Source organism: Mixophyes fleayi, chromosome 4 (genome assembly GCF_038048845.1).
Source record: "Mixophyes fleayi isolate aMixFle1 chromosome 4, aMixFle1.hap1, whole genome shotgun sequence".
Lineage (NCBI taxonomy): Eukaryota > Metazoa > Chordata > Amphibia > Anura > Limnodynastidae > Mixophyes > Mixophyes fleayi.
This window is the reverse complement of record NC_134405.1, coordinates 154,056,784-154,084,281: the sequence shown is the minus strand read 5'-3', so window position 1 is coordinate 154,084,281 and position 27,498 is coordinate 154,056,784. Positions and strand designations below refer to the sequence as shown.

Here is a 27,498-nt window from a genome sequence, read left to right as displayed (position 1 = left end):
TAAAATGTTGGCTCTGTATAAATAAAGGATAATATTAATAAATTTGGAAAGTTAAAAAAAAAAGTTTATACTGATTTTTCTAAATAAAACGTGTTCGATCTGTCTTAGACAAATGTTAGGAAAAAAATAAAACATAAAAATCGGTTATGTGATACAACAGAAAAACACAAAGCGATAAGTTTTTGTGGGCATTGTACTTATAAAATAGTTCCTTTCAGTTATATCACATTATCTCCTCACCAGAGCATTTCAGTGCAAAACCATTAAATATTTCAGAATAAATTACCACTTTTCCATGGACCAAACTTTTTATAGGTGCATAGTATAAGCAATTCCATCACAACCTGCCCTAAACAGTCTACTGCTCATTCACACTTTGTACAATTGTACCACTATATAAAAGTTGAAGTGTGTTCCACTGCAAATTTTACATTCAGTCCTAAAATGTGGTAGCTATGCCTTTGTAGTCAACTTCCCATTTAACAAATTATCTAACAGAATATGGGAAATGTACTACTATATTAATAATCGGAAATAAATATGCATGTTGTGAAGTTCTTGTCTAGTGACATTCTATGTTCTATAGGACACAATAAGGTCAATTTATAAAAAAGTGTTTTCATCTGTAAAAGAGGACACAATTAAATTACTTTCAAAAGTCTTAACATGACACACAGAAGATAGTCACAAAAGTCTTACTTAAGCTACTCCGTTTAATAGGGCTATTATTCCTTTAGGGCTTGAAGAAGCGCACTTATGGCATGTTTGTAGTGTCATGACCAAAAGAAATCTTTGTTAGGTCTTAAGGTTGAGACATTTCTGTGTCTACAGTGTAACTGTTGGAGCTTATGTTCTTGCATGCCTGGAACACTTGTAAATCAGAGCAAAGCGAATCATGTGGTAAAATGTGATGCAAAAAAAAATAAAAAAATTTGAAAATAAACACAGCAATACAGCCAAGATGACAATATTGTGGCTTTTTGGCTTTCGGTTAAAGCATGGTTACAAAAATATGTAGTTCACTGCTGCAAACAGTAGACAGAGTTAAGATAAAGCTCACAGTTGAAATCAATGTCTTGTAACAAGGTCAAACACAGCCTACTCTCTCTGACAAAGTAATGCCCTATACAGCAAACCAGGCACATGCTAGAAAGTATCAATGTATTAATAAAAAAAAATAGGTTTGGAGATATGCCCATTCAGACACGTGATAACAAAGAGAAGCTGATTTACAAAAAAAAAAATATTGTAAAATTATATAATGTAAAATAAAAATAATGTTATGGTAGGTCTTTTACCCCTCTGCCGCTGAGCCCACTTTGCACTTTTTGGGTTGGTCGCATTCCAACATCAATATCAGAAATTTGTTCTTGTTTTTTTTTTTAGAAGACTTTGAATTTTCAGATAATGTCAAATGGCTAAAAAAAGTGTGGTTTTTTTTATTGCAATTGCAAGAAAATGAACTAAAAGCATATGTGCATTTATTTATTTATTTTAAGCACAATCAAGAAATAATTTCACTGACATCAATTCACCTTTCTAAAACAGCGCAAAAGGCAGGCAGTCGAATATGAATAGCCGGGTCGGATACACAGAATGTCAGCCGGGTCGGATACACAGAATGTCAGCCGGGTCGGATACACAGGGACACAGACAGCACAGTAGTCAAATAAAAATAGCCGGGTCGGATACACAGGATGTCAACAGGATAATCCGGAAGCAGTGGTTAAACAAGGCAGAGGTCATACACTGAGGAAACACCAGGATTAGCACAGCATACACAGAGGGAGAGAGCCAGACGCCAGCTGTAACTTGTTGCTCTGACACAGGCAGTGTGTCAGAGCGAGCAAGATATAGGGGAAAGGATTTCAAATTTCCCACCTGCATGTCACATGACCGCTGCCGCGCAAGAACGGAGCAGATCGAGAACAAGGAGAGGTAAGTTTCTTACAGTATTGCAACAATATGGGTATTTTGATAACTAGACACACTACCATATCAAGTGAGTGTACGAGTTTATCGAAGCCAGATGCAAGATTTGTGGACGTTATAACCTCTCTAAACATTTTACGCTTTCAGTAGTGTAGGGTGCTATTGTCTGGTGATCACCAGGTAATAACTACTAATGGGGCACCTTATTTCAAATGAGAGTGCACCAAAGTCTTTAGGTGCCAGGATTTGGGAGCTCTGTGGATTACAAATCCCTCCCCCATCTTGGGCTCCTTTATGTTTTCTGTAATGTAGCATGTGATTACCAAACAATAACTAACAAATACCAAGGGGCCATATAAGGGTGCAACTGTTTTTGTTGAAGCCAAGGGGTGTATATGCCTTCCTCCTCCATTACTGATCACCAGATAATAACTCTTAAGTGGGCATCTCATTTGAAAGAGGGAGCACCTCATTCACACAGATATACTCTTGAGTTTCAAGGTGTCAAGATGAAAAAGAGTATTTGAAGTGCCCTCATCCCATTCCCTTGCTCCTCAATATTTTTCTATAGTCAGTTGTGACAGTGTACTCCTATGCTGGTAACTCCGCACCTCTTACTATGGATCTGGGTTACTGTGGATGGATCCTCCCTGACCTATCACACTGACCAGAGCTACAGGTAGCAGGCAGACCGGTTGTACTGGAAAAGCTTGGGTCCAAACCTCAGAATCAGCCGGAGAACGGATTAGATTTAGGATATAATCGGCAGGTCACAGGATTACAGCAAATTTGAAGAAGTTGTCAAGCAGGTCTTTGAAGCAGAGTGATGTTTATTGCTCAAGTGTCCTGACAAGGACAGTCCCACTGTTTTAAGGTATCAGTGGTCAGGTCAGATGGAACATCAGTATGATACATTACATGCTCACACAGCTCATCTTTTATACAGTTCCGAAATAGTCTATTTTTAGAATCATGAATCATCTATTTACACAAACATGGATTTACATGCATTGCAAAGCCACTAATATTTATACTAGGCTATGAAATTCTTAAAAACTTTGCTGTTATTACCTGGATCTTATTTCAGAGGCAGGAGACTCACTAGCAAGTCAAAAGGTCGAACTGGCATGAATACTTTAGACAGTCGCCAAATACATATTTTCATAGAACAACAAAAGAGGATCCACAACAAGCCACTTCCCCAAATCACAATACACCAAAGGCTTGGTAAACACAGGCTGATTGTATCAGATATATACATCAGAAATAGGCATATCCTATAACAAGGTTAGACAAGAGACTAATTTCTTCCCCTGGTCTCAGAAATAACGATTTCCTATCTCACAATATACACAATATCAAAAAATAAGTGCACGTGCAATTACATAAATAAGTGCCCTGCGCTATTTGCTTTAAATACATTTTTACCAAAAGTTATTTGATAGTGATCCAGTCACAGCAGTATATGAGGAGTAGGGGCTTCATGATGCCATCAATATCACATCATTAAGTCCCACCCCATACCCAATTGACCACCAACAGGAAATAGCTGTGGGGGACAGGTTAATATAATTTGAACTAATTTGAACCCACTGTGGGTTATGGATGAGTCCCACTCCCCCTTAGCCTTGAAGGTGTTAAACTTTGAAAAAAAAACTTTACTATATTCTTGATTCATATTTTACACAGTGATTGTCAATTTAAGCCACTTATATTTTAAAACACATATTTACAATATTTATACAAAATTATAGCAACCCTTCTTATTTTATTAAATTGACCAAACTCATTTGTTAGAGTTTAGTAAGTTGTCAATCCTTACAAAGCACTCCAGGAACTTACTTCCTACTTCAAGGGCAAGATTGATAAGATCAGACTAGAAATGGTATCGTATTCCTCGACAAGCAATCAGCTCAATTCCTTCCCAGCACCCTCCAACAACCTCTCTTCATTTGATCTCACAAATGAAGATAAAGTATCAACTCTCTTTTTATCTTCCTTCTCTACCTCCTGTTCTCTTGATCCTATTTCCCCACAAATTGGTAGATCCCTTTTTCCTGTACTCATTCCAACTCTAATTGAAATCTGTAATCTCTTACTCTTTATTGGTATAATGACGGGAAGATACAAGCATGCAATGATTACTCCCATTCTCCTAATATCTCTCTCAGAAACTATGCCCCTCCAAGCTTCTAGAGAGACTTGCCTTCACTCGCCTCACACACTTCATTTCCGTAAACAACCTAATGGATCTTTCTCAGTTGTCAAAGATTTGATCACTGCTAAAACTAAAGGTCATTACGCTGTTCTAATTCTCCTGAATCTTTCTGCTGTATTTGACAAACCCTACAATCCCTAGGTCTTCAAGACACTGTCCTATCCTGGTTCTCATCCTACCTTTCTAATCGCTCTTTCAGTGTTAATTTCTCTGGATCCACCTCTGCTCCGCTTCCTTTATCAGTGGGAGTACCAGAAGGCTCAGTGCTATGTCCTCTGCTGTTCTCCATCTATACCACTTCTCTTAGAAAACTAGTAAGCTCCATTGGATTTCAGCATATAACCAAATTTATCTATCCTCTCCTGATCGCTCGACATCTGGATTGTTTCGTGTAACTGACTGTCTTTCTGCCATTTCCTCTTGGATGTCCTCTCACCAACTCAAACTCAATCTTTCTAAATCAAAGTTAACAATATTCCCACCCACCAACAGAAGCATACCTGACATTTCTATTTCTGTTGAAAAACATGACCTTAAAGCCTACCCCTCATGCCTGTTGCCTAGGTGTAATCCGTGACTAAGAACTATCCTTTGTTCCCCACATTAACTCTATATCTAAATTCATGCCTAATACATCTAGAAAACATTTCCAGAATACGCACATATATTACACAAGACACTGCAAAAACCTTAATTCATGTACTCATCATCTCTTGCATTGACTATTGCAATTACCTCCTTACTGGTCTTCCCCTAAATAGACTCAAACCCCTACAATCTATTTTGGAATTCCCTCCCGCACACAATAAGACTTTCCTATGGTCTACAAACCTTCAAGCGTTTTCTGAAAACTAATCTCTTCAGGCAAGCTTATAATATTCTCCAACTACCTTCTTAACAGCACTACATTACCCTAATACGACCAGTTACACAATTCACACAAGACAACAACCCTCTGACAAACATTGCTATGTGACTGGATCATATGGCATACTAATCCCTTTTGTTTGTTTTTTTTAGCCTTTGCAATCTGGCTGGACCGAAATACAATATGTAGACTTTACCTTAGCTGTATCCAAATACCATTGTCCCATAGATAGTAGGCTTGCATGCAGGGCCCTCTTACCTCTCTGTCTGGTTTACCCAGTTTGTTTATTACTGTTTGTCCCCAATTGTAAAGTGCTGGCACTATATAAATAAATGTTGATGATCTTCAGTATACATGAACTTTCTTTATTGCTGTCAATACTCTAGAATAGCAAAACTGGGAGTGGAATATTTGAGAATGGTTTATGTTTAAAATCTGTATATAGACTTTATGTATTTAATGTATCAATGTGTCCTCTGTAAAGAATGAATGAATACATTTCTTCATTTGTACAAACAAACAAATTTTGGAGTCGAGGAACTGGGTGGGACATGATTTCATGTGGGTTTAACCATGGAGAATTATAAAAAAAATACATTTCACATCTATTATATTTATATTAATTCATTTAGGTGTATATTTACTAAACTGCAGGTTTGATAAAGTAGAGATATTGCTTATAGCAACCAATCAGATTCTAGCTGTCATTTTGTAGAATGCACTAAATAAATGAAAGCTAGAATCCAATTGGTTGCTATAGGCAACATCTCCACTTTTTCAAACCCGCAGTTTAGTAAATCTAGCCCTTAGTGTATGAAATACTGTAGGGCAAAATACTAAGTCTGAATTATTGAAAATGGCAGCACGCTATTTTAGAGATGTAACTTTCAAATCAAATACAATTTATAGCTCAAGGTAGATCTACTGCTGCTGGGATTTTTTAAGGTCACCAAACGTTTACAGTAAACTGTATCTAAAAATCATATGTTGCAGAAATTGCAACTTAGTGCATAACACAACAGAATAGCCATAAATAATTTCAGGGACAGCCCCAGATTTTAAAGAATTGTTTCTGGAAATTTACCCATCGTTCTGCACAGTACAGTGCTTATACTGAATAATGGATGTTATTCAATATTTCTGTTCCAGCATTTGTCCAGCATCTTCCCAATGAAGGGCAGTTTTTGGGAGGACTGACATAGTGGAGGGCCAGATGTTCTCACAAACACTGATAATACACAAAATATATCACACCACTAGCACAAATTAACACAGCACAGGTCATCAGAATGTGACAAATAATATATCCATTAAGATGTATATACAGAGCTCAATCACACAGAATTCTTGACTAACATGTAACTAAACACACTTACACACACATAGTTAACCAATATTTTATAACCACTTCCAGAGACATTTGTTCAATTGGGCAGGTGCATCTAAGCACACCATGCCAGGTAGTGTCTTGGCAGATCTTGGAGCACTATCATCATTATCAGCTATTTAAATAGCACCAGTAATTCCGCAGCGCTGTACAGAGAACTCACTCACATCAGTCCCTGCCCCTTTGGGGCTTACAGTCTAAATTGCCTAAAATACACACACAGACATAGACACTAAGGACAATTTAATAGCAGCCAAATAACCTACTAGTATGTTTTTGGAGTGTGGGAGGCAACCGGAGAACCCGAAGCAAACCCACACAAACACGGGGAGAACATACAAACTCTACACAATTAAGGCCATGGTTGGGAATTGAAATCATGACCACAGTGCTGAGGCAGAAGTGCTAACCACTAAGGCACTGTGTTGCCCACTATAATTCTCTTTATTATGCACATTCCTTTTATCTATACTTACATACTTTTGTATATACTATTGCTGCCAATTCCACTTTAACCACTGCTTTGTATTTTCCTACCTCTCTATATTGTTTCATCTCTCTGCAAATTACTCTCCTTTCATTTCTAATTTATTTGCAATCTCTCTGCAATGTTTGCTTTTATCTACACCATATCTGTCATCACACAGTCTACATTTTATTGTTTTCCATCCATCTACCTACACCTTTTTCCTCTTAATACACTTTTAATCTGCATATGCACCCAATAATGCCTCTCTGTGTCATGCTTAGCACATAGTAAATTTATTATATTTTAACAGCTTTCACTCCATAGTCACCATCTCTTTTCTTAGGAATCACAGGAAATTAATGCCCCAGACATTTCCTATAAAGTGGGAACCTGTTTTATTGACCCCTGGAGGAAAGGCCTTTATTAAGCACACACATAACATTTATCCATGTTTCACCGTTACATTCAACAATTTCTAAATCCCCAATTAGATTTTCACTCACATCATATCCATCAACCTCCCTATGCTGGCTCTGATTTATATTGCCGCTTTCAAAATGTTAAACTTAGGGCCCGAAGAAACACATCTAGTTGGACAGCTGTTCTGAGTTTTATATTTTAATACTTGTTAAGATGATTATTTAAAATGCAATCAAATTACATTATAAACAAGTTGGAAGCATGTCATTGTACGACTGTAGTGCATAAAGGTACACCTAAATTTTATGGCCCCAGCTCTGTAGCACAGGGTCCCTAGAAAGGATTGTAAAATATTGGCAACATTACAGTTCTATGATTTGTTACTGTAACACATCTTATCATCATCATATAGGTTAAGCTTATCCATAACATTTCCCATTCTCTGTGAGATATATTTCTATGCAATGATAAACTGAATGATATAGAGGGTGGGAGATTTGTTATGGTGTCTGAGAAAGAGCAGATGTAGTCCTGTCTAAACAGGCTGGCAACACATGCAGTGACATCAGCAGATTGCTCCAACGTTGTCATGAGTGTGGCAACAAAACAATTGCAAAGGCCAAAAAGAACCATTAAAAACTGATTGCATCAGCATATAGCATGCCCATACATCCAGTTAGCAGAAGACCAGTATCGGCCTGAGGACGGTCCGCTGTCTCAGAAGCACAGTAGCCCCCGTGTTATATGTACAGGTCGACCTAAATGTTGAACAACCAGATCTGTCTAGTATGGCCAGCCATGACAGCGTTTAGCCAGATTAAGGGGTGTTTTTGTTGCTTCAACAAGCAATGTCACTGCTCAATTTAGCCTGTTTCTGGCTTAAATTAATCATGAGTTAGAGGGAACATCAGGTCTTTCTTTTTTGCATTTGACACTTTCATGTGTTTGAAGCTTTTTTTTTTTTTTAACACTGAAACACAACTGAAAAGTGCAAAATGTGTCCCATTAAAAGTATAGAGCGTGACCCTATCTCTGCCAGCTCAGAGTTTCTGCAAAATTAAAGTGTTATGAGTTAAAAGGACTGTGCGCCCTTCTGCAAAGAGAGGAATGTCACAAATATTGCACTCGATCCACCCCATTATCCCATTTTTATAATCTTGCTCCCAAAAGATATCTTGTTTTTTTGCCCAGGCTCTGCTGTCAGCCAGTGCAAACTTCTGCTCCTCTACAACCATCTTGCTCCACAAGTGTTCATGTTAATCTAAATTCTGTTGCAGAGCACCACCAATGAGTATTAACTGCTACCATAGCAACCCTTGTGGCTGCTACAGAGTTCTGCAATAAAGAGTGCCCAGGGTCTGGGAACTTTTAACCTACTCACCTAAGCCATTAGCTTCTGATTGGTCATCCCACTGTTACACTGCCCCAGTTTTAGCTGGGAGAAACAGCCTAAGTGCTCCAGGGTGACGTAACTAAAATTTACAGACAAGATGGTAAATCAGCTTTAAACCTTATAGCACAGGATTTGTTATTTTTTCCTTTCCTGTTGGCCCCGGAGCAGTGTTTGAATTTGCCTGATTAAACCAGTACTGCTGCAGAGGACATTTCTAATTGGCTACTGGACTGCTGAGATTTGTCTTCTGATGTTGTACATCCACTCACAACGCGGGGGAAATAACAGGAGCTGCACTGGTAATTTTTTTATTTTTTAGCATCAATGTTTTTTTAAATAATTTTATGCGTAAATAAAAAAGGAAGGGATACAGAAGGCAAACAAGTGGTGGTGGAGGAGTACATATTGGGATGCAGACAAAAACAGAAAATATTTAAACACTATATATTGTGGCAGGGGCCTGCTACTGCTGAAACACAATTGAACAACTTCTTCCTTTTTATGCAGTTTTAATGTCAGGATGGTAAATGTATTTGATCTCATACAGATTTCACACCACATTTCTTGAGACCCTTAACGCTAGCTAGACAAATTGGAGGAGATGAAACAAAGCAATTCCACAATCTGTCGGACTTGTAGATCAAGTGCTTTATTCGCTTCGCCGGGATCCAAGAGTTATCAACATCTTGAAATCGGATCACTACAATTTGGCAACTCAATCCTAGGTTTAAGAGCTATGTTTTCTGTTTCTTTCCAACTGACCCAGATCTCAAAAGATGCAATGAGCTCCAGGTCAGTAATCTGACAGCTCAAGTGCGGTACATGACACAGCAATGTCTACTCCTTCAGGTTCTTTGGCAACTGTGACAGCTCTGCCATAAAATGAACTACAAATTCTACAAGGAATGCTATTACCAGCAATTACATCAAAGTACAGAGACTTCTATAATGGTTGATTGTAGTGGGGATGAATTACTAATATGTAAGCATGATGTACACACTAATGAGGGTGAGGATGATGACAGTGTAGGTTACAGGTGCTGGGATCTAGCTGAGAGAAAGGAGATAGCTGGTGCTGGTATGCTTGTTAATATTTTGGGTAGAATGGCATGTTGGCAATTTTATGTTTTTCCACAGTAAACTTTCAAGAGAAGGGTCCATAGGAACTAATGGGTTGAGTAGCAAGGAACCTTCACAGTCTAGAACAAACTCGTGTCATGGAAACCAGGGGGAGGATGTTGTCATTGAGTACGGGACATCCAATGTCTCCATTTCAAAGCTAAATTGAATTTTAACAACCATTTTTCAGATAGTAGGAGTGGAGGTGTGTTTTCAGAATTGTGCAATGCTGCCCTGGCGAAAATAAGAATGTGACCCCACAGTCGGGGAGGGGGAAGGCGAAAATCTAACTTTCTTTGTGTGCCAGGGCAAAAACATCAGCCCAAAAATAATAGTTCCCATTGGTCCAGGGGAAAAAATATAAAGATTTGATTCCCATTTGAATTAGTTTACACTGACAATTTACAGAAAAATCTATGTGTCTCCCTTCAACGACTGCAGATATGGGAAACAGGCACGCTGTTGTGGGCTACCTGCGCTTAGACTGCAGGGGAGTATTATTTAATCTATTAAACTCTATTGGCTCACCTTGCTAGCTATTTGTACAGTATATTGCTCATCTGCTGGTCTGGTGGTGAGGGGTTTGTTCCATCACTTGATTAAGAGGCTTTTGATTTGATGGTCCCAGCCCCACCTCCAGGATGGTGTCATGTACAATGGAATCTTTGCAAAAAAATTCTATGGGACCCACAAATATTTAGTTATGCCCCTGTAAGGAACTAAATTAAGATTGTTATTAATCTATGTATTAATGGCAGTTCTATTATTAAATATCACAAAATTTGATTTACAAATGTTTATTTTACTGTAATTCAAGTTTTCTGATATGTATTCTAACAGAGTAGTACACACTGGCAAAGGATATCAAATAGCAGTATATCATCATCATTTATTTATATAGAGCCATTAATTCCACAGCACTGTACAGAGAACTCACTCACATCAGTCTCTGCCCAATTGGGGCTTACAGTCTAAATTCCCTTACACACACACAGACTAGGGTCAATTTGTTAGCAGCTAATTAACCTACCAGTATGTTTTTGGAGTGTGGGAGGAAACCGGAGCACCCGGAGGAAACCCACGCAAACACGGGGAGAACATACAAACTCCACACAGATAAGGCCATGGTCGGGAATTGAACTCATGACCCCAGTGATGTAAGGCAGAAGTGCTAACCACTAAGCCGCCGTGCTGCCCATATATTTGGCAGCATACTAATTTTGCAGTAACATACCAGGTTCACCTCTTCCATTGTTATTGATTCTTTTTTCACAATAAAATAAGGTAATATTTCATTATTGCCCCAAGTAATATGTTTTACTGAATAATTACAGAAAAACAAGAGGAAAACAAACCATTCTTACACACAGTAAATTTTCATATCCAGTCAGGAATTCTCTTGTGTCTCTTTGCTCTGCTTTGAAATACTGATGTGACTTGTGCTCGTATCAGGACTAGATCCATTGAAATGTCAAATAAAAGCAGCACAGCAGGCTACCTTGGTAAATATTGGATAGTATCATAGACACCCCACAGTTCAGTTTGTAAGAAAAATCCCAGCAGCATAAATGTACTATGCTATGCATAATATATGATCCATGTAAATAAAAGCTCAAAGGCATATAACAGTAATGCAGTGCTGAATACACCTATACACAGCTTTGTTTGCATACAAAAATAGAATGCCCTTCAAATCTCAGGTTAACCTACAGGATATTGAGCAATGTAAATGATACATCATGGAAACGTCAATAATGAAATTTATCCATAGGCATAGTATGTGAGTATGCCTATATGTTCCCTATAATCTTCTACTTTCCACCATTTGATTGCCCATAATTCCATTTTACCTGTAAAAACTATGATCAAACACCATAGATCACATCACACAAACACCTACACACAGCTTATCCAGTGCTATATATCTCTCATATAACCAATAAAATACTAAACCAGAATAATACTTATATTTGGTGATGATGAAATGAGAATCATTCATATATCCTCAGTATAAAGTGTGAATATGCAAAACCAAAAAAACAAATAGTGCAACACTGCATAAAAAAATATTTACAAATTGTTTGCAGTAAGTATACTAATTGCAATTCTTTTTCTCATGATCCAGAGTAATACCCCTCGTGTGTAAACTTACAAAAGGCAAACATGTGATTTTAACAGCCACCACCCAACTTGTACACCCCTATGGATAACACACTCACAGAATAATCTTTTGAAGTTTTCACATAAAACAGTTTTTAAAGGGCTCCTCCTCCATAATTACATTTATTTATTTTTTATAAAATTTATAAAGTTATGGAGGAGGATCAAATCTTTCTTTGGGGTGGAGCCAACCTTCCACAGGAAGTGGCTCACAGCATTTGATACGCAAATGCGACCAACTTATCAGGTATTCACACAGTGTTTACATATTAATCCATCCAGATTGCAATGTGAAAAAGTACTTAGTGCGGCTATGTGACCCGGTCACACAGCAAAGCTGGTTTAGGAGAATCATTTTCAGTGAATTGTGTACTGTAGAGGGGTGGTAATTGGGTAGAATAATTTGGGAAGTTAAGTATATTTACTAAAGATGTGGGGTTTCAGAGAACGCTTGGAGACAAGGGGAAAGTATTGATAAAATTCCACAGAGTGGAGTGGGTGCAGCCCCAAAAAAGTCCTGAAACTGGGAATTCATTAAAATTATCCAGGTTAACTCACTGAGAAGTAGAAACTACAACACTAGGTGAATGCCTCCCATATGAATGTCATGTGACTACATTTTAATTATGCTTTAAGTCCATATTAAAGGGTTTGCAATGGTGTGACTTATGCACACTTATATATTGGTTGCTTCATGCCTGTGCCGAGATAAAAGTGATGTGAGAAAACAATGCTGAACATAAAACTAAAAGATTGAGAGTATGATCATGCCATGCACTGTTGCTAAACTTCCATTTTTTACTACACTGGTCATGATGCGCATAACACCATGCTATAATTTATCAAATGAGAAAGTAAGTGGCAACTTGAATGCTTAATTAAGCACCGGAGTGTTTTTTTTATTAGGTATTTAGTAATATAAATACATTGGATAATTTCTTTGACTGCAATATCCATTTACATTATAATGTTTCTACAACACAACATCCTACTTGATTACTGTAATTTTTTTAATCTATTCCTGGAATGGACTGAAGTCAATCTCATGCAAAACAGCTTCCCCGATCCTGCTAAAAATTCTGAAACTCATTAGCAGAGAAGATACAATATTATTTATCTAGTTATAACACAGCTGAGTTTTGGCTGTCGCCGAGATAATCGAGCTTTATGCCCAAGACACAATCCATCCTCTTAATTTGTTTACCAACCAATTTTTAAGAGCAGAACACACAATTCATAAAGCTATACTTATAGCATATAGCACTATACTTTTAACTACAGCAAGTGGAAGTACCACTTATGACATGTTATAGTTTATGCTGTTTTAGGTATCTGCAGTAACATGTTTTGCACAACAGGAAAATACATACAAAACATTGGCTACATATTTAAAGATAAATGTGCAGAATTGTTAGAAATCCAACTAAAACACTACAATAAGAACAGTCATTGCATTGTTAAGCCAGGCATATTTGGGTTGGGAATACCCACATTTGGCAGAGTTTTATATGCACAAACATGAGATTTTAAGCTTCAAACACAATCTTGGAGGCAGAGGTATTTTCTGCACTACCTTTAATGGGATGACATTTTCTCTTATAAACTTTTTTTATTGAAGGGAACAGAGAAAAAACACAAACAATATTTATAAATCAACAATACATAGCGGATAGAAAGATAATACTGATGTGACAAGGATATAAATTATCTTTATTTTAGACAAAACAACACAAGTTGCACTCATACTTTATTCTTAATGCTTTAGTTTCTTCACCATTTAGCCACGGAATTTAATTGCCCACTTACCATGTCCCCGATTATTTATTCCTGGCTGTCTGGGTAATACTACCATAATATATTTTATTCTACCGCTTCTTTTTGACAGATATAACAATTTGCATTTAACATAAGAGGCCTTAATATTTCTCTCAAGAGATCACATTATTTTTCATTCAAAATCGACACTTTGGTTCAAGTTTGCTAGCATAATCAGAATTAGATCGGCACCCTGCTAAAATGTTTGAATGGCTTACATGATTTCCTGAACAGAATTATAGTTTTCACAGGAGCTCAAGCTGTGGGATTATATATTTTTTTCCAGTACACAAAATAAATAGATGCTTGAATTACTTATTCCCTATTTTAAACCCTCTTGTCCTACCTATGTGCTCTCTAATTGGCAACCTAATTTAATCAACACATGCTCCTATATAAATCTTTTACTCCCCTTCAAGCAACAAAGAGGCGTGGTCTCAGAAACTGAATTAATCTTTACGGAAAGATAGTGTGTGTTTACAGAAGCAGCAACATGCCCATCTTAAGCTAGGTACGCACTACAGGTTTCTCAACCAATTATCTTGCCAATCACACGATAAACAACTGTTAGGTCCGATATTGCATTAGTGTGTACGTTTCCACTATCATGTTTTATCGCACCAAAGCCTATTGTATGGTTTGATTTTAGTTTATTAACTGACTAAATATTACCATCGATGATGAAACGATGTCAGGCAAATGTGGAAGTGTGTATGGAGTCAGATCAGCAGTGTAGGCAGATCTCTATTGAGTGTGCAGAGTCACGATCATTTCAGCAGATGGTTATGACAGATGAAGACCACAGATCTGAAGGTAAATCATGCAGGTGTGTACACATAAATCTACATCTTCATCAGGACTTTCAGTCGTTGGTAAAATCGTTACAGATATCGTATGGCATGTGCAGCAATTTTCTGCAGTGTGTACCCAGTTTTAAACTTTCTGCTGCATCACACTTAAAATCCATTATCATCCATTTATATTAGGGAAACCCAGTGGGTAAATGTATCAAACAGCGATTTTTACAAGTCGCCGATATCCGGCAACTTTGCATGGTGAATTGAAACCGGCAATAGCTTTAAAGGTAAGTTTTGACTTTAAAGCTATTGCCGCTCTAAATTTACCATGCAATCTTGCAGGATATCGGCGACTTGCACAAATCGCTGTTTGATACATTTACACCAAGGAGTTTGTTTCCTTATCCAGCACAGGTTCCACATTAAGACAGATTGCAAATACAACTACATAATAAAATACACCAGCTGGAAATCTTATGTTATGCCTTACTCAAATAAAATATTTATTTTTGCATATTACCTTCTCTATAGCATTCATTTATATAATGTCAGAATATTCTGCTGGGAACAAATACAGTAATAAAAGACTTGGCATTAAAAGACATACAAAGAGGTAAGAGGGCCCTGCTTGCTGTTTTACGCTCTACCAGGTGACCTATCCCATATTCTTGTGATTATTCTGAAAACGTTTTGGTTTGGGTAGCTTGGAAATTTCAAACGGATATCACACAAAATCAAATGCTCTCAGTGCATCTCCCCCGTCGAAACAGTTAACATCTCACCCGGGCTGGTATCCTTAGTAAACACCTACTTTTAGTGTATTTTGACCTCTTAAAGCTGCTTTTAGTTCATCCTGAGTTTCCCCCCTGGCTAAGTGCTTTACTCCTTCTATATAATTCTTGCAACGCTTTGTCAACTTTAAAAAAACACTGTTGCTTGTTGAAAATAATCCACTCTCAGTGTTTCAGGTATCTCAAAATAGCAAAGGAATTACTATTCACCATCTCTCATCAAAAATCACTTGTCCTTCCTTAGTAGTATCATGCTCAATCCCTACTATTAAGTAACATTTAATCACTTCCTTAATGTGGCTAGTTTAGAATTGCAATTGTTTGGCATAGCCAATGTAGCTCAAATAGCTATAGAATGGATCGCAGAGATTATTTTCATTCTGACAATTCATGTCCATATAATACCGATCATATGTATTTACCAACACATACATTGTAACTCCTGGTGCTATTTTCTCTTTCCTCCATCGTTGTAGGAAGCTGCAGTGTACTCTGAAGACTATAGTCCTACATATGTGTGCCTTTGTGATGCTTATCTGTAATTAAGACATTGTCCAATCTGATTTTCCCCGTATCCAGCTTATCAAATTGGATATTATTGCCTTGGTCTTTTCCTTTTCATTCTGTTTGATATTCGCGTCATTGTGTGTCTATATAATTTACAAATTTCAAGTATTAATTACACTAAATTGAGCAGGGCCCTCCCTACCATTTGTTTTTACATCTGCACTATTTTGTCTGCCTTGTTAGTCCCTGCTACATGAATGCTCTGTTTTCTCCACTGTCCAGTGCTACAAAGCCCTGTGACATCTTAAGATTTAGTTATTAAGAATTAATAGTAACATGTGCTATTATTTTTGGGCAGGGTGCAGGAACTCACCCTAATTATTGTTAGTTGTTGAATACTAGAAATGTACAGGCAAAATTGCTGGATGAATTGTAGCAACATTTTCTATCTTGAATTAAGGAGAAATGAAAACTTATTTTAAAAATATATATATTTTAAAACAATATTAGAAACATATATAAACATTTCCTTGTTTAAATAGTAATATGCAGAAACATAATTCTAAAGGGGGCAATCAATAGTCCAAAATATATACTACATTGCTGAAAAAGAATTACTAATTTGCTCATAACTCCTAAGTCAGTGTTGGCTAACCTGTGGCACTCCAGGTGTTGTGAAACTACAAGTCCCAACATACCCTTCCAGCAATAAGCTGCTATATATTGGCAAAGCATGCTGGGACTTGTAGTTTCACAACACCTGGAGTGTCACAGGTTAGCCAACACTGTCCTAAGTGTCACGATTTAGACGGGACAATCTCGATCCTGACAGCTGACATGTTTTTTGCGATCACAAGAAGTTGGGAGGCATGTCTCCACTCACCATGGTGAGCAGGTACTGTGTGCACCTGCCACCTGGTGCACGTGGTAATTCACGGTGAATTAAGAGAGGGGAGGAGGGATGATTGGTGCCTAGCATTCTGAAGCGCTAAGCACGCATCAAGGAAATTAAACAATTTTGAAAACTGATACCTCAAACACCTACAACATGGTCGGAGACAATTATGACAATTTTCATGTTCGTCTTAATGTTTATATACCTGTATACAGTCGTCAGAGTGGAAATTTAGAAAAGGCGGTAGGGAAAATGTAAGTGAATGGAATTTTATAATTTTATAATGAAGGCAGTAGGAGATGTGACGGTATGGCATACCACCGTATACACCCCCACTTCTACCACTGCCTATTATATTTATATATTCTAATTATTGTCTACATTCTATTCTCTTGACACTATTTCAGAAATACTCTCAGAAAACCAGTTCCACCTGTTTTTAATAGCTATGATTTCATAGGACATACTTTTGTTAATGAATATATCTGTGTGTGGAGCTGCCACTCCTAGAATGACAGATGCTCCCACAGGTTGTACTGGTAAAATGTGCAGATAAATGTAATGCCTTGGCCAAATTCCTAGTCTACTGTAGATCTTATTAGCTGTTTTGTATCAATGGTTACAATTAATCATAATTTATTTCAAGGTGTCTTGGTGTTTGTGTTAGTTTCATTTTTATACATAATAAAGACGTCAAGCTATTCTATCCATAATGCCTCAAGAAAATAATTGCAGCCCTTCCAGGAGCTATAGGTTAATCCTCCTTAGCACACTAAGCACACTGGCATTGCACATATAAATGAAAGAGTTTATAGCTTTTACTCAATTACAAAAACCATTTTGGTTGAGCAAATGATATATACGTTGTTTATTAAAGAGGAAACAATAGTACTAAGATGGGAAATGGGAATAAAGGGAGGCTAGCAATGCCGTGCCTTCTAGAAAAAAACAGGAACTCTAATTTGTTTGAACACATTCTTTGACAGCACATTCAATATTTTTAGTTTGGGATTCACCATAAACATTATTTGAGTGGATATAAATCCCATTTTGTTCCTGTGTATGAACTAATATACACTGTGTATTTCTGAAGGCAAATCTGCCTACCAGACACTGCTTGCTTAACTGGAAAAGTGCTTGTCTCCTGACATGGTAATATGCTGTGGAGTGAAAGAGTTTAATGGACATATTTAGCTTAAAATAAAACACTACATTTATTTCATGTATATTATTTAGCTCAGTATATTATTCAGCTCCTAATACACAGATTTAATTATATATTAGGGCCAAAGGGTAGCTTCACTAGCTATTTAAGATACATTCTTCCATAAACGGATGCCCTCCAGGTCTTTGGTCTTAGAATCTACAGTTGCCATTCCTCTTGGGATGCACAATATCATAAACAGAAAAAACTGAATATAATAATAATAGAGTGGTAGAAAAATATTTATTTTTCTACATCTACTAAGCACATCCATAAACTTGTACCATCCATAATAGTTAAATATTTAGCATTGTTTCATATTTTTTGCGTAAATAGTTTTCAAATTATTTTACTAACCACTTTAGCCATATGCATAACATTGTGTATGTAGTCTTCTATGATCTGTGAGCCCTGCACACAAAGATAAGGTCAGTGGGGTCACAAATCACTCTGAGTGGCTTATCCCTTACAGAGTTTTCTGCTGATGCAGTTAGCAGAGTTTGGTTGGTATAAACTGTAAGAGTACAATATAATCTAATCTGCTGCATTGTGTGTGCAGAGTGAGAAGAATACCAATGACAATAAACAGCAGTAATACCTGTGTGTGTGTGTGTGTATGTGTGTGTGTGTGTGTGTGTGTGTGTGTGTGTGTGTGTGTATGTGTATATGTGTGTGGAGGGGGGGGGGTTCATATACATGAACCTAAGTTTAATATAATGAATAAAGTTTAATGTAATGAATAAAGACAACATCCCTTTTCCCTACAAATATCAGAGATTTTCACAGCTGCAACGCCATTTAAGGCATTGGAAGGGTCATTTACGGAATGCAGATGCATCATTAATTTTATGCAGGAAGGCTCCTATTTGCCCACTTACAGCATATATAGAAACATGTTTAGGGGCCTGATTCATTAAGGATCTTAAATGAAGAGGTATCTTATTTCAGTCTCCTGGACAAAACCATGTTACATTGCAAGGGGTGCAAACTAGTTTTCTGTTTTGCACATAAGTTAAATACTGACTGTTTTCAGGTAATGCTGGTCCATTTGTTACTTATATCCCCACTCTGCACGTCTGAGCATGTGCGGAGGCCAGTGCATGCACGGGGAAGTCTTTCAGTTCCAGAACAGAAATTAACATCATTAGTAATACTTAACATTTAATAAAACTGCACAAAATATTTTTTTACACAGATACAGGAAGTAATTTACAAACCACAAAACATCTGAGGCAAAGCATAAAATAGTGATGTCCTCCTATAATTTCAATGGGAAGCATTTTTCCCAATCCACTAGCACTTCAGCATATTTCTTGGCAAACTATTGCCTATAAACAAAGAAAGATTCAAATACATAAAAGTGTCAGGAAATAAAGACCGCTCCAATGTCTACTAAATGAGGAGTATTTTTGGTTAATACCTGGGGTAGGAAAGAGGTAAGACTTTCATGTAACATTTACATTTTTTTGCACAGAGCACTTCTTCAGATTTTTCTGCCACCCTACAAAGCTAGGTGCTCTTCTTGATTTTAGAGGTGTCACCTGAGATCTAAAAGTAGGTGTAGAAGTGCTGGGCTGACCATCTAAGCACAATGCTGTAAGAGCAATGCGATTTCTGGTGCGCATGGTAAAATAGGTCATAGCCTCCCAATAATAGAGAGAACGTTGGCAGTGTCCCCCTCTAATCCCCTCTTTATAGGTATTTTGTAGTAACCAGTTTCCTTTGAAAACAAGATTGCAGTAAAACTACTGTATATGCTTAATACATAGGCACTTTTTAAGGCAATTTTGTACCTGGGAAACATTTGTCATAGGAATCCTGTTACAGCCTTTATTGTTGCTTGTATAACTGGTCATAAATATATCAAGAAAACCTAGGGTCAGGGTGTACCTAACCTAACAGAAATACCAAACAAATTGCATTCAATGAATGGATATTGTTGATGTTAAAATATGTTGGAATCTGATAAGTTTAAAGATAAAAATAAATAATGGATTTAAACAAATCAGACAGGTCTCCCCTCCAGCAGTTTAACTGACTTTATTGCTTGAAAGTAAAATTAATTGTTGAACTAAAATGATAAGTTGCTTAAATTTCACCTGAAAGTGGTGTAAGACATATACTTATGTATGCAAATGTTGTTAAGCAAGGAATGAGTAAGGTAAACACAAATGTATTCACACTAAAAAATCTCTCCATTTGTCCTCTGGCACTTAAGAAGATAAATATTTTCTTTAATTGCACTTGTATTATCATATATGTTGTAATCTTTTTCTAAAGACATGGTAGAAGAAGACATATTTTTCTGGCACAGTATAACTATTAGCTATATATTGTACTTCTCCCATCTTCAGCCATACCTAGAAACGACCACAGACTTAATGCCGTCCACATACACTTAAATCATACTTGCCTACTCCTGGAAACATTTTTCCGGGAGAGGGGGCGTGACTGGAGGGCGGGGAGAGGCCAATCTTGTCATTTTGTCCCCTCCCGCCCTCCAAAGTGTTGTTATTCACCGAGTATCGCCTCAAATGACGCGATTCTCGGTGAATTCCGGGATGCGGGAGAAATGCCAGCTCTCGCGGGAGCCTGACCCTAATTTCCGGAGTCTACCAGACTTTCCGGGAGAGTTGGCAAGTATGACTTAAATGACTATTTAAGTATTTATTGAAATATATATATATATATAATGTACAGAATAGATATTAAAAAGTCTACACACCCTTATTGAAGGTGATTTTGATTTTATGCCAGAAATCCAGGTAAGTCATGTCAGACATTATTTTTTTCCCCCCTATAATGTGACCTTGCAACCAACAGAGTTCAAGTTAAAAACATAAAGAGAATTTTTAAGACCCAGAGGTAAAAATAAAAAAATAACAACAATCTCCTGGTTGCACACACGTTCATATTGGGGCTGTAGCTGTGTTCAGAGTTAGGCTAGGTACACACTACGGGCCTTGATCATTAAGGAAAGCAAGGCAAATAAAGGAGTATATATTTTTCAGGACAAATCGTGTTACAATGCAAGGGATGAAAATTAGTTTATCATTTTGCACATAAGTTAAATACTAACTGCTTTTTCATGTAGCACACAAATACTTGATAGCTTTATTTTTACCCAAACTATAAATCTGTCCCCACATTATAAATTTACCCCCCCCCCCCCCTCCAATGCAACATGGTTAGCCCAGCTGTAATGTTACTCCCCCTTTGGTAAGCTTTGCTCTCCTTAATGACTCAGGCCCTACAGGTTTTTCAACCAAGTAGCGGCCAAACACACGATAAATGACCATTTGGCCCAATATACCATCAGTGAGTATATTTGCACGATAAATGACAGTGGTTCCAAAGTATCGATCGTCGATTCATTTGATTGGTCGGTAGGACTAAAAATCTCGTTCCAACCACCTAAAGATCCTGCCGTGTTTATGCACTTACATGACTCTCTGCCCAGCAGGGGCGGGCTGGCACGGGGGGCATGGGGGCACATGTCCCCTGGGCCGGACATAAAAACATTATTTTGGGCCTTCAGGTTTGTACTCGGTGGCTGGCCCCTCCCCCGGGACCAGCCACCTTCAATTGGCCGCGGATCCCAACGATCCGTCCCCCCTCCCTCCCACTTTCTATGCTTGCGCGATGCACCTCTGCCGTGCATCGCGCGGGTGCCGTCCCATGTCTGAAGAAACTGACAGCGCGTGGGATTGAGCCAGGTAAGTGCCGGGGGGGGAGGTATTATATTAATATTGTGTATGTCAGTGTGCTAACTTAATGTCTGTGTGAGAGGGGGGCCAGTATATGTATTGTGTGTGTAGGGGGGGAAAGCAGTATATCAATGTATTGTGTGTGTTTGTGGGGGAAGTATATGAATGTATTGTGTGTGTTTGTGGGGGCCAGTATATGTATGTATTGTGTGTGTAGGGGGGGGGGGGGGTGGCAGTATATGAATGTATTGTGTGTGGGAATGACCAGTCTAGGAATGTAGTGTGTGTGAGGGAGGGGGTCTTAATATAATGTGGGAGGTAGGCTATCAATTTAATCGAGGAGTGCAGGTGAGGGCTAAGTATTGGGTGCTATTTTATTTGTGGGGTGATGGTGGGACAATTTAATTTAATAGTGGGTCCTATGAATTTAAGATGGAGTAATTGCACCTTTAATTTAATGCTGGGGTGGTGAGCTATTGATTGTGGGGCTGTTTGGGGAGAATGAGGTCTATTTATTAAATGTGATTATGAATTATTTAATGCCTGAGATTATTGTAGGAAATGGTTATATTTGTTAGACGTAAATGCTATTTAAAATAATGCTGGGGCTGTTTGAGGGGAGGGAAATAGGTTTATATATTAAATGTGTTTGCTATCTAATGTCAGGGTTGGTTGGAGGGAAAGAGATCTATTTAGCAAATATAAATATTATTATTTTAAATTGTTGTGGCTGGAGGGAGGCCTAATTATAAAACGTGGGTGCTATTGATTTAACACTGGGACTCGTTGGAGTTTTCTAAATTTTATGTACCCATTTTTTTCTCCAAATAGGGCCTCCAATATTCCAGGATCCAGACAACCAGCAAATGAGTTAAAGTAACCAGCAGCCACAAGGGGTGACAGTGACAAGAACAGGTAGGAGAGAGCAGGACAGTCTGCCAACTGTCCTGAATCTGGTGAGACAGTTCCGAACTTGGGTCACTGTTTCCCTTAGGACAGTTGGGAGGTATGTCCCGCTTCACCGTGTACTGCTCGTGAAGGCAGAACTGTGTGCACCTAACAGTAGTGCACACAGTATTACCTGTGTATTTGTCTAAAATGATAACCATGCTACATCATAGGGGGTTACCCGGTCTAAAGTGCCCAAGCCCCCCAGAGCCTTAATCCAGCTCTGGGCCTGGGCATAAAATATATATATGGATTAGGCAACACTACAATAGCCTCTTTTTATATAGATAAATATATATTGCACCAAAAACTACCCTTTAAGGATGGGCCGCTGCTGTGTGCTTGCCCCCCGGGCTGAAATCAGCCAGCCCTCCCCTGCTGCCCAGAACAGGGGAGGGCAGGCTAATTTTAGCCCAAGGGCCAAGACTCGAAAGAGCGGCCTAATATGGACACCACGGTGGCTAAGTGGTTAGCACTTCTGCCTTACAGCACTGGGGTTATGAGTTCAATTCCCAATCATGCTCTTATCTGTGAGGAGTTTGTATGTTCTCCCCGTGTCTGCGTGGGTTTCTTCCGGGTGCTCCGGTTTCCTCCCACACTCCAAAAAACACATACTGGTAGGTAAATTGGCTGCTAACAAATTGTCCCTAGTCTGTGGGTGTGTATGTGTGTATGTTAGGGAATTTAGACTGTAACCCCCAATGGGGCAGGGATGGATGCGAGCGAGTTCTCTGTACAACGCTGCGGAATTAGTGGCGCTATATAAATATATGGTGATGATGATGATGATGATGATGATAAGAAGAATATTTAACAATTTGTCAATTTGAATATTGCTGTTCTGTTTGTTAAAAAAATGACAGCAGAAATTATTACCGTTTTCTTATCTCTAAACCCGTACACTCCACTCTGGGAGATATGAACATGGCACTCAGTCATAATTCCTTATAATAACTGATGTAGGACACTATAAATGCTCATTTTATAATTTAATTCCATATTAAATAGTCTAAAGTATATATGCACATATTTTTTCCACAAATTCTCCAGCAACACTGTGACAACAATATGTGAAATTTATTTTCCTCAGGGTAGAGTTGCTAAAAGACACTTTTATACACTTTTTTTCTAAAATGGGCTAAACAGATCCCATTGGTCTATTTTGCAAATATAATCTCTACACCGGTGTTGGGCAACAGGTGGCCCCAGCTCCTTCCCTTGCTTTATGCCCTGTCAGTCCTTCTGTGAACTATATGCCCCAGCTTCACCAGCAGCACACTTTTGTAAAAAAAAAATATTCCTTTAGTTATTGAATGGAAACTTCTCTATAGAATTGTGTTGTGCATGTTCAAGTCTTACACATAACTTTCAAAAACTGGTGGAAAATCTGGTCACCTAGAAGTCACACTGAATTGTCACTACCTGCAGCTTATTTATCTTCCATTAACATGCCTGCTGATATGTTATTACAGATAGGTGTTTCTTTAATGAAATATGGGTGTAACTTATTACTAAGATTAAGGGTAATGTGTGGCTCTTTTGAAGGTTACAGGGCCTTTGAAATGTATCAGGTTGTCCATTATGCCAAGTCTAATTATTTGCTAGTTACACTGCTCTAGAAGAGTGTATGTAATACTTACCTTTCCTGCAGACTCGCCATCTGCTGTGGGACAAGAGTGTGCAGTCCTCTGTCTACGTCTGCTCCCAACGCTGTGTCATCTGACAGACGTCAGCAGTTTGAACTGAGTAATGGCAAAATCTATTTACGCCATTATGTTCAAACACGTTGACTTTTAATTTGTGGTAACGGTGGAATTAGACAGAGGCCTGCCGACCAGCTCCCCAAAGATCAACAGTCTACAGGAAAGGTAGGTGCTAGATACACCATGCTAGTAGATATTGTTTCTCAAACAAGGTGTTACAAGAAGTCAGAAGCAACAGAAAAAGTCTTTATAAAAGCTGAAGATATCTAATGGGATATGGAAACTACATTATAAATGCAAATAAAATAAATTAGCTACAATCAATTTTGTTTTTTTAAAGATATTCAATTATTTATTATTCTGTTTTCATGCATTACTATATTTTAACATGTTATGTATTTGAATGACCTATGTGGTTGTAGTGATCACAAAAGACGCAAGGCACCTCTCAGAAGCAAGGATGTGCTTATCTGCAAGCCAAAAAACAAACCCCACATCCCCACTACTTTGATGCATGCCTGCTTTTTTTCCTCAATGATTAGTCAGCTCTAGGCCATTCTGTGAAGTCAGAGTGAATTACAGATACACAGAGCATGATGTGCAAGTGCAGGCAAATATAAACATGGGATGCTTCAGTAGATATGAAATCAAGTTGTCACAAACCAACAGACTGAAGCAGCCAAAATAGTAACAGAAATACTACAATGTCACAGCTCAAACAATATGCCCTAAATTAAAAAAATAGTTTCTCTGAAAAAACTCACTGCTTTTTAGACCTGACCTTAAGTAACCTCTTCACCGAAGGAGTGATAAATGTCTGACTTCTAGCTATTCTATACATTTGTTAAGGTTAAATGTAAAGATAAAACAGGCCTATTTTGTCTTTCAATGTAAAGTGAGTTGGAGATCAAATGTCAATAGTGGTAGAGAAGGAGTTACAGCAACAGCTGTTTAACAGAAGTTGTTTGCACCATACTCATTTCCTGCTCTTAAAAATGTTAAATATTGTTTGCTTAATCTCCTGCTTCTAGGGTTACAGTGATAACCACAGACTGTACTAGGTGCTGAGAAAGCATCAGCTTGGTACACCTGTTCACTTCATGTCCTAAATGCTCATCTGTTTAACTAGGTAGCTATAAAAACTAAAGCTACCATAAAAAGGAAGAGTAATAATGCTGCAAAGTCTTACACAGTTGCCCACCTTGGGTTATGTACACTTGCTTTCGCAAAGCATTTATTTTTTTTGTTGTTAAAATGCAAAAATATATAAAAAGTATTGTGTTCATGTAGGTGTTTAACATGCATTTAATACATGTTTAGAACATACTTGCCCACTCTCCAAAATGTCTGGGAGACTTCTGAATTCTAGATAAGTCTCCCGGGAGAGCAGGCAAGTCTCCCGCATCCTGCCCATCGATAGTCAAAAATACACGATTTGCGATGAATCGCATCATCTTGGCCCCAGCACCCACGACAAAATGATTATTTCATCACTGGGCGGGGCGGCCAAAAATACACAATTTGCCCCACCCCTTTCGTCCTTCCACCACACCCCCTTCTCGGGATCTCCCCGATGCAACAACTCAAAGTTGGTTTAGATGTATGGTTTAGATGCATTTATAAATGCTTTCAATCTGAGTTTGGTAAACATATGACTAAACAGGATGTTATTTTGTTCAAGATAAACGCATGTGAAGTTACATATGACTTGTTAACCGCATCTCGGTGCATTTACAATATGTTCTAGTTAAGATGATTGTAAGTTTTGAGCTGCATTTACGCATGTCAGAGATACTGAAACTGAACAAGTAGTGATTGAAAAAAAGCACTGCATTTTAACGCAATTAAACATATGTAAAACCATAAACATACACTGCCTCATTTGGTAAAATAGTTTTGTTTTCACATCCGTTTACATCCATCACGTTAGCTGGGCCCATTATGATGCAGATGTTCCGATGTTTCATATGTGGTCAAATCAGACACAGGTCTGGCCACTTAGGGCTTTATCTGAACAGCCAGCTCTGCCCATGTATGTGCATCATATGATACAACAACAACAACAAAACTGCTGTGTAGAGCATATCTGTTGTCATATCAAAGGGCTACGAAAATAACCAAATTTGCCCAGAAGATAAATTTGACTGAAGGGGAAATTCCATTTGCCCCCTATGTAGAAGAGATCTATGTTGTTTCTTATTTCTAAACTCAAGTCATAATAATTATGTCTATATAAAAGCAGTTTAACTATAACATATGTATATACTATAAACCTAGTAATGGTTATCTGACAACTCATCCTAACTAGTGCACTAGCAGTAGTGTGCACTGACAGTCCCTTACTAGAGGTTGAGGTCAGTCACCAAGTAATGACAGCTAACTTCCCAGAGAAAGGCACCAGACATACTTTATGCCCTCATAATCCCATCCAGTGATTTGGAAAAACACCAAAGTATTTATTTCCATGGTACCTGTACAAGCAAAGCCAAAAGCAAGCATGGCTCCCAGGGGCTACATTTCTGCTTTCTGCTCATTTCATTTCATTTGCAGCACATCACGCTTTCTCTATCACTGCAGGCAAAGCACCTGGTACAACTTTCAACTCTTGTAAAATGACACCAATAACATAGTAGTAATCAGTTTCACATATTGTGTGGTACTAATATCCACCTAAACCGTACTTAAGTTCATAATCATCAAATTGGAAACCTAAGCTTATCACTATCGCTTCAGTAACAACAGAATGTCATTGTTTCCTAAAATTAAAAAAAAAATACAAGTTGTAATATTTTATATCTATACTCCTACTGTCAGACCTCAGAATGCTCTCTTTCTCTCATCCTGACTCATTACAGCACCACCAGTCATACAGATAAAATAAAGTGTGGCAAAGGAAAAAAATACAGAAAACTAATAAGTTAAAACAATTATATTTCTTGTTTTACATATCTAATGGTAATTGATATTATTATACATTTGAATATACAGTGTTTAAGATGTCCTGTTTACTTTATAGAACAATATATGAATATATAATTATGGGCAAGTGTATACAATTTACATTTTTGTTGGAACGGTTATAAAAGCTATTTTGTTCTTAAACAGACTACACTCTAAACTTTGTACACTAATAAAAGGTTTTTAGTTTACTAGCCGCTGCAGAAA

The 27,498-nt window shown here is 37.8% G+C and overlaps 1 protein-coding gene across 1 annotated transcript in view; it reads right to left on the bottom strand.

Annotated features, from left to right (window-relative positions):
* The window catches only part of CAMK1D (calcium/calmodulin dependent protein kinase ID), a 272,636-nt gene that overhangs the window by 243,742 nt on the left and 1,396 nt on the right, over positions 1-27,498 (bottom strand). The gene's annotated exons all lie outside the window — the stretch shown is intronic.